The sequence below is a fragment of the Triticum aestivum genome, chromosome 7A (genome assembly GCF_018294505.1).
Source record: "Triticum aestivum cultivar Chinese Spring chromosome 7A, IWGSC CS RefSeq v2.1, whole genome shotgun sequence".
NCBI classification, from domain to species: domain Eukaryota; kingdom Viridiplantae; phylum Streptophyta; class Magnoliopsida; order Poales; family Poaceae; genus Triticum; species Triticum aestivum.
In genome coordinates, this window is record NC_057812.1 from 682,231,113 (window position 1) to 682,237,039 (window position 5,927).

Consider the following 5,927-nt stretch of genomic DNA (forward strand, 5'->3'; position numbering starts at 1 on the left):
ATATCTACTTAATGAAACATAAGTCTGAAACATTTGAAAAGTTCAAAGAATTTCAGAGTGAAGTTGAAAATCATCGTAACAAGAAAATAAAGTTTCTACGATCTGATCGTGGAGGAGAATATTTGAGTTACGAGTTTGGTTTACATTTGAAACAATGCGGAATAGTTTCGCAACTCACGCCACCCGGAACACAACAGCGTAATGGTGTGTCCGAACGTCGTAATCGTACTTTACTTGATATGGTGCGATCTATGATGTCTCTTACAGATTTATCGCTATCGTTTTGGGGTTATGCTTTAGAGACGGCCGCATTCACGTTAAATAGGGCACCATCAAAATCCGTTGAGACGACACCTTATGAACTATGGTTTGGCAAGAAACCAAAGTTGTCGTTTCTGAAAGTATGGGGCTGTGATGCTTACGTGAAAAAGCTTAAACATGATAAGCTCGAACCCAAATCGGAGAAATGTGTCTTCATAGGATAACCAAAGGAGACTGTTGGGTACACCTTCTATCACAGATCCGAAGGCAAGACATTTGTTGTTAAGAATGGATCCTTTCTGGAAAAGGAGTTTCTCTCGAAAGAAGTGAGTGGGAGGAAAGTAGAACTTGATGAGGTAACTGTACCTACTCCCTTATTGGAAAGTAGTACATCACAGAAACCGGTTTCTGTGACACCTACACCAATTAGTGAGGAAGCTAATGATGATGATCATGAAACTTCAGAACAAGTTACTACTGAACCTCGTAGATCAACCAGAGTAAGATCCGCACCAGAGTGGTACGGTAATCCTGTTCTGGAAGTCATGCTACTAGATCATGATGAACCTACGAACTATGAAGAAGCGATGGTGAGCCCAGATTCCGCAAAATGGCTTGAAGCCATGAAATCTGAGATGGGATCCATGTATGAGAACAAAGTGTGGACTTTGGTTGACTTGCCCAATGATCGGCAAGCAATTGACAATAAATGGATCTTCAAGAAGAAGACTGACGCTGACGGTAATGTTACTGTCTACAAAGCTCGACTTGTTGCAAAAGGTTTTCGACAAGTTCAAGGGATTGACTACGATGAGACCTTCTCACCCGTAGCGATGCTTAAGTCTGTCCGAATCATGTTAGCAATTGCCGCATTTTATGATTATGAAATTTGGCAGATGGATGTCAAAACTGCATTCCTGAATGGATTTCTGGAAGAAGAGTTGTATATGATGCAACCGGAAGGTTTTGTCGATCCAAAGGGAGCTAACAAAGTGTGCAAGCTCCAGCGATCCATTTATGGACTGGTGCAAGCCTCTCGGAGTTGGAATAAACGCTTTGATAGTGTGATCAAAGCATTTGGTTTTATACAGACTTTTGGAGAAGCCTGTATTTACAAGAAAGTGAGTGGGAGCTCTGTAGCATTTCTGATATTATATGTGGATGACATATTACTAATCGGAAATGATATAGAATTTCTGGATAGCATAAAGGGATACTTGAATAAGAGTTTTTCAATGAAAGACCTCGGTGAAGCTGCTTACATATTGGGCATTAAGATCTATAGAGATAGATCAAGACGCTTAATTGGACTTTCACAAAGCACATACCTTGACAAAGTTTTGAAGAAGTTCAAAATGGATCAAGCAAAGAAAGGATTCTTGCCTGTGTTACAAGGTGTGAAGTTGAGTAAGACTCAATGCCCGACCACTGCAGAAGATAGAGAGAAAATGAAAGATGTTCCCTATGCTTCAGCCATAGGCTCTATCATGTATGCAATGTTGTGTACCAGACCTGATGTGTGCCTTGCTATAAGTCTAGCAGGGAGGTACCAAAGTAATCCAGGAGTGGATCACTGGACAGCGGTCAAGAACATCCTGAAATACCTGAAAAGGACTAAGGATATGTTTCTCGTATATGGAGGTGACAAAGAGCTCATCGTAAATGGTTACGTTGATGCAAGCTTTGACACTGATCCGGACGATTCTAAATCGCAAACCGGATACGTATTTACATTAAACGGTGGAGCTGTCAGTTGGTGCAGTTCTAAACAAAGCGTCGTGGCGGGATCTACATGTGAAGCGGAGTACATAGCTGCTTCGGAAGCAGCAAACGAAGGAGTCTGGATGAAGGAGTTCATATCCGATCTAGGTGTCATACCTAGTGCATCGGGTCCAATGAAAATCTTTTGTGACAATACTGGTGCAATTGCCTTGGCAAAGGAATCCAGATTTCACAAGAGAACCAAGCACATCAAGAGACGCTTCAATTCCATCCGGGATCTAGTCCAGGTGGGAGACATAGAGATTTGCAAGATACATACGGATCTGAATGTAGCAGACCCATTGACTAAGCCTCTTCCACGAGCAAAACATGATCAGCACCAAGGCTCCATGGGTGTTAGAATCATTACTGTGTAATCTAGATTATTGACTCTAGTGCAAGTGGGAGACTGAAGGAAATATGCCCTAGAGGCAATAATAAAGTTATTATTTATTTCCTTATATCATGATAAATGTTTATTATTCATGCTAGAATTGTATTAACCGAAAACATAATACTTGTGTGAATACATAAACAAACAAAGTGTCACTAGTATGCCTCTACTTGACTATCTCGTTAATCGAAGATGGTTATGTTTCCTAACCATAGACATGAGTTGTCATTTGATTAACGGGATCACATCATTAGGAGAATGATGTGATTGACATGACCCATTCCATTAGCTTAGCACCCGATCGTTTAGTATGTTGCTATTGCTTTCTTCATGACTTATACATGTTCCTATGACTATGAGATTATGCAACTCCCGTTTACCGGAGGAACACTTTGTGTGCTACCAAACGTCACAACGTAACTGAGTGATTATAAAGGTGCTCTACAGGTGTCTCCAAAGGTACATGTTGGGTTGGCGTATTTCGAGATTAGGATTTGTCACTCCGATTGTCGGAGAGGTATCTCTGGGCCCTCTCAGTAATGCACATCACTTAAGCCTTGCAAGCAATGCAACTAATAAGTTAGTTGCAAGATGATGTATTACAGAACGAGTAAAGAGACTTGCCGGTAACGAGATTGAACTAGGTATTGAGATACCGACGATCGAATCTCGGGCAAGTAACATACCGATGACAAAGGGAACAAACGTATGTTGTTATGCGGTCTGACCGATAAAGATCTTCGTAGAATATGTAGGAGACAATATGAGCATCCAGGTTCCGCTATTGGTTATTGACCGGAGACGTGTCTTGGTCATGTCTACATTGTTCTCGAACCCGTAGGGTCCGCACGCTTAACGTTACGATGACAGTTTCATTATGAGTTTATATATTTTGATGTACCGAAGGTTGTTCGGAGTCCCGGATGTGATCACGGACTTGACGAGGAGTCTCGAAATGGTCGAGACATAAAGATCGATATATTGGACGACTATATTTGGACACCGGAAAGGTTCCGGGTGAGATTGGGACAATACCGGATCACCGGGAGGTTATCGGAACCCCCCGGGAGGTATATGGGCCTTATTGGGCCTTAGTGGAAAGGAGGGGAAAGGAGCAAGGGAGGGGGCGCCCCCCCCAAGCCCAATCCGAATTGGGAGGGGGGCCGGCCCCCCTTTCCTTCCTCCCTCCTTCCTCTTCCTTCCCTCTCCTACTCCTAATAGGAAAAAGGGGAGTCCTACTCCCTGTGGGAGTTGGACTCCCCCTTAGGGCGCGCCACCCTCCTTGGCCGGCCCCCTCCTCCACTCCTTTATATACGGGGGCAGGGGGCACCCCATAGACACAACAATTGATCATTGATCTCTTAGCCATGTGCGGTGCCCCCCTCCACCATAATCCTCGATAATATTGTAGCGGTGCGTAGGCGAAGCCCTGCGACGGTAGAACATCAAGATTGTCACCACGCCGTCGTGCTGACGGAACTCATCCCCGACACTTTGCTGGATCGGAGTCCGGGAATCGTCATCGAGCTGAACGTGTGCTAGAACTCGGAGGTGCCGTAGTTTCGGTGCTTGATCAGTCGGGCCGTGAAGACGTACGACTACATCAACCGCGTTGTGCTAACGCTTCTGCTTCCGGTCTGCGAGGGTACGTAGACAACACTCTTCCCTCTCGTTGCTATGCATCACCATGATCTTGCGTGTGCGTAGGAATTTTTTTGGAATTACTACGTTCCCCAACATCTTGCTCATTATGTTGCAGATCCCAATGATGAACCATGCAACTATGAGGCCGCTATGAGTATTCCTCATTGGCGGGCTGCTATGGAGCAAGAGCACCACGCTCTTATGCATAATGAGACATGGACACTAGTTCCCCCTCCACCTCGCGTCAACATCATTGATTCGAAGTGGGTTTTCAAAGTCAAGAGACATGCGGACGGATCTATTGAGCGCTATAAGGCGCGTCTCGTGGCTAGAGGGTTTAAACAGTGTCAGGGTCTAGACTACGAGGATACATTCAGCCCGGTTGTTAAGCCTACTACTATTCAGCTTCTCCTGTCTCTTGCAGTCTCTCGTGGTTGGTCTCTTCGACAGCTTGATGTGCAGAATGCTTTTCTCCATGGGCTGCTTGAAGAGGAGGTTTACATGCGACAGCCACCAGGGTTTGTTGATCACGCTCAGCCTCATCATCTATGTCGTCTGACGAAGGCTCTATATGGACTGAAACAGGCGCCTCATTCCTGGCATGCTTGCCTTGCTTCGGCTCTTCGTACTCATGGCTTCGTTCCGTCGACAGCTGATAGCTCGCTATTCTTATTTCAGCGCCCCAGTGTGAATGTGTATTTGCTTGTGTACGTGGATGACATTATTCTGGTCAGCTCCTCTGCAACGGCTGCTGATGCTCTTGTGACTGCACTTGGCAGAGATTTTGTGGTAAAAGATTTGGGACAGCTACACTTCTTCCTGGGCATTGAAGTTGCACATCAGTCTCGTGGCAGCTTAGCTCTCACCCAGAAGAAGTACTCCCTTGACCTCTTGCGTTGTGCTGGTATGCTCAAGTGTAAGCCATCCCCCATGCCCATGTCCTCTACTGATAAGCTCTCGGCTACTGCTGGTACTATTATGTCTCCTACGGATGCTACGGAGTATCGGAGTATTGTTGGTGGCTTGCAGTATCTGACTATCACACGTCCAGATCTTTCCTTTGCGGTTAACAGGGTGTGTCAGTATCTTCATGCCCCTACTGATGTGCACTTGTCTGCTGTGAAGCGCATTCTTCGTTATGTGCGCCTCACTGTCTCCTATGGTCTTCATCTGCGACCTAGTTCCTCTGCTGTTCTATCTGCATTCTCAGATGCCGATTGGGCTAGGTGTCTGGATGACAGGCGATCCACGAGGGGATATGCTATATTTTTGGGTCCTAATTTGATCGCCTGGAGTGCACGCAAGCAAGCCATTGTTTCTTGCAGCAGCACAGAAGCCGAGTACAGAGCCGTTGCCAATGCGACTGCTGAGCTTATCTAGATTGAGTCTTTGCTTCGAGAGCTAGGAATCTCCCAGTCACATCCTCCGGTTCTTTGGTGTGACAACATCGGTGCTACGTTTCTTTCGACAAACCCGGTGTTCCATGCATGAACCAAACACATGGAGATTGACTATCATTTTGTGAGGGAACGTGTTGCACAAAAGCTACTACAGATCAAGTTTATCTCCTCGAAGGATCAACTTGCCGACATCTTCACCAAGCCTCTACCTTCTCCCATGTTCGAGGTCTGTAGGCGCAATCTCAACCTCCTAGATGCATCATGAGTGAGTTGAGATTGAGGGAGGGTGTTGGACTTTGTAACGTAGCCCAACTGTGTAAACTGTATATTGTGTAACCTTATAAATATATGTGATAGGCCACCCCTAGAGGGTTGAGCCAGTTCCCACAAATCCTATGTTTAATAGCGACCGGCCCGACGAGCCACGCGCGGCGGCGGGGCGTCATGCGGTAGTGCTCGACGTTGTC